General features: G+C 57.4%; 2 non-coding genes and 1 pseudogene across 2 annotated transcripts in view; all 3 read right to left on the bottom strand.

Annotated features, from left to right (window-relative positions):
- LOC145234952 (large subunit ribosomal RNA) overlaps positions 1–49 on the bottom strand; it is a 7,436-nt pseudogene extending 7,387 nt beyond the window's left edge.
- A 319-nt stretch (positions 50–368) lies between these two features.
- On the bottom strand, positions 369–522 carry LOC145235014 (5.8S ribosomal RNA). The gene has a single exon (XR_013861526.1). It is a non-coding gene; the product is annotated as a 5.8S ribosomal RNA (ribosomal RNA).
- A 301-nt stretch (positions 523–823) lies between these two features.
- LOC145235384 (small subunit ribosomal RNA) overlaps positions 824–2,500 on the bottom strand; it is a 1,824-nt gene continuing 147 nt past the window's right edge. The window contains exon 1 of the ribosomal RNA XR_013861883.1: positions 824–2,500. This exon is cut by the window's right edge and continues 147 nt beyond it. This is a non-coding gene — a ribosomal RNA (small subunit ribosomal RNA).

Below are 2,500 nucleotides of genomic sequence, written 5' to 3'. Positions count from 1 at the left end.
TTAGTAATATGCTTAAATTCAGCGGGTAACCTCGTCCGACCTCAGGCCGAAAATTGGAGCCCAGCTCCAGGCGTTCGTCGACGAGCAGCCTACCGCGGCGGCGGGCGTTCTGCGACGGGCATTAGACGGCGGGCGCTTGACTGGCAGGGCGAGCTCGCGAGCCGCAGTCCTCTTCGAGGCCGACTCGCGAGACTCGCTCGCCTGCGTCGCCGTGCCGCGTCGCAACCCAAATTGCACGCAGTAGGCAGTTCGTGCTGTCATAAGCGGGACGACCAGCGCGCCCGTACGGACCGCCAGCCGACACCGCACCAGCCCGACGCGGCTTCTCCTTTTTAGGGGAGACAAACCGCGCGGGAGCGTTTGAAACGCGACCCTGAGGCGGGCGCGGCTCCGGGATTGACCCGACGCCGCAATTTGCGTTCAGAACGTCGATGCTCAATGTGTCCTGCAATTCACATTAATTCACGCAGCTAGCTGCGTCCTTCATCGACTCGCGAGCCGAGTGATCCACCGCCAAGAGCCCTCGATTGACATTTGTTCTGCACTGCGCCGCGCACAATGTGGTAGCATTCGAAAATTACTGGCGCCGAGCGGTCGACCCGACCTAGTCGGTTCGCCGACGCATGAAGCCGGCTTCGCGGAGCTGGCACTCGGCGCGCAATTTACCAGGTGACCGGTGGCGTTGGGATCCCGGCAGCGGCCGGGGTACCTTCGCCGTTCGGGCGGTCGCGCACGCGCGCACATTGGAGTGACGCACGTGCGGTCGCAGCCGTTTCTCGAGCCTCGCCTCGACCGTTGTGCGCTGACGCCCAACGTCGACCGTTAATGATCCTTCCGCAGGTTCACCTACGGAAACCTTGTTACGACTTTTACTTCCTCTAAATGATCAAGTTAGATCGTCTTCTCGGACACCGGCCCGGCCGTTGCCGACCGCGCCAGGTCCAATCGGAGGACCTCACTAAACCATTCAATCGGTAGTAGCGACGGGCGGTGTGTACAAAGGGCAGGGACGTAATCAACGCGAGCTGATGACTCGCGCTTACTGGGCATTCCTCGTTCAAGGGAAACAATTGCAATTCCCTATCCCTAGCACGACCGGGGTTCAGCGGGTTACCCGGACCTTTCGGCCAAGGCGAGCACACGCTGATCCGGTCAGTGTAGCGCGCGTGCGGCCCCGAACATCTAAGGGCATCACAGACCTGTTATTGCTCAATCTCGTGTGGCTAAACGCCACTAGTCCCTCTAAGAAGTTAAACGCCGACCGATCGGGTCGCGTAACTAGTTAGCAAGCCAGAGTCTCGTTCGTTATCGGAATTAACCAGACAAATCGCTCCACCAACTAAGAACGGCCATGCACCACCACCCACAGAATCAAGAAAGAGCTCTCAATCTGTCAATCCTCACTGTGTCCGGGCCGGGTGAGATTCCCCGTGTTGAGTCAAATTAAGCCGCAGGCTCCACGCCTGGTGGTGCCCTTCCGTCAATTCCTTTAAGTTTCAGCTTTGCAACCATACTTCCCCCGGAACCCAAAGACTTTGGTTTCCCGCAAGCTGCCGGGGAGGTCGTCAAACTAACGCCCCCCGATCGCTGGTTGGCATCGTTTATAGTCAGAACTAGGACGGTATCTGATCGTCTTCGAACCTCTGACTTTCGCTCTTGATTAAAGAAAACATTCTTGGCAAATGCTTTCGCAGTCGCTCGTCTTGCGCCGATCCAAGAATTTCACCTCTAGCGGCACAGTACGAATGCCCCCGTCCGTCCCTCTTAATCATTACCTCGCGCTCCGAAAACCAACAAAATAGAACCGAGGTCCTATTCCATTATTCCATGCACCATTATTCAGGCGAGCCGCCTGCTTTGAACACTCTAATTTTTTCAAAGTAAACGTCCCGGCCGCCGCCGACACTCAGTCAAGGGCACCGGCGGAGCGCCGGGGGTGAGGGCCAGGTGCGGCCAGTGCACGCCTTGCGACGGACCGGCCGCCTGCGCCCAAGATCCAACTACGAGCTTTTTAACCGCAACAACTTAAATATACACTTTTGGAGCTGGAATTACCGCGGCTGCTGGCACCAGACTTGCCCTCCAATGGATACTCGTTAAAGGTTTTAAAGTGTGCTCATTCCAATTACAGGGCCTCGTTTAGAGTCCTGTATTGTTATTTTTCGTCACTACCTCCCCGCGTCGGGAATGGGTAATTTGCGCGCCTGCTGCCTTCCTTGGATGTGGTAGCCGTTTCTCAGGCTCCCTCTCCGGAATCGAACCCTGATTCCCCGTCACCCGTAAGAACCTCGGTAGGCCGATACCCTACCGACGAAAGTTGATAGGGCAGACACTTGAATGATCCGTCGCCGGTGCGAGACCGTGCGATCCGCTGAGTTACCCAGAGTCGCCAAGACGTGTCGGGCGCGACGAAACGCCGGCCCGGTCGGTTTTTGGACTGATAAATGCACGCCCGCCGTGAGGCAGGCGCCTGCCGCATGTATTAGCTCTAGATTTTGTA

This window comes from Phallusia mammillata, chromosome 6 (genome assembly GCF_965637545.1).
Source record: "Phallusia mammillata chromosome 6, kaPhaMamm4.hap1.1, whole genome shotgun sequence".
Classification (NCBI taxonomy): domain Eukaryota; kingdom Metazoa; phylum Chordata; class Ascidiacea; order Phlebobranchia; family Ascidiidae; genus Phallusia; species Phallusia mammillata.
This window is presented reverse-complemented; position numbering and strand designations above follow the sequence as displayed.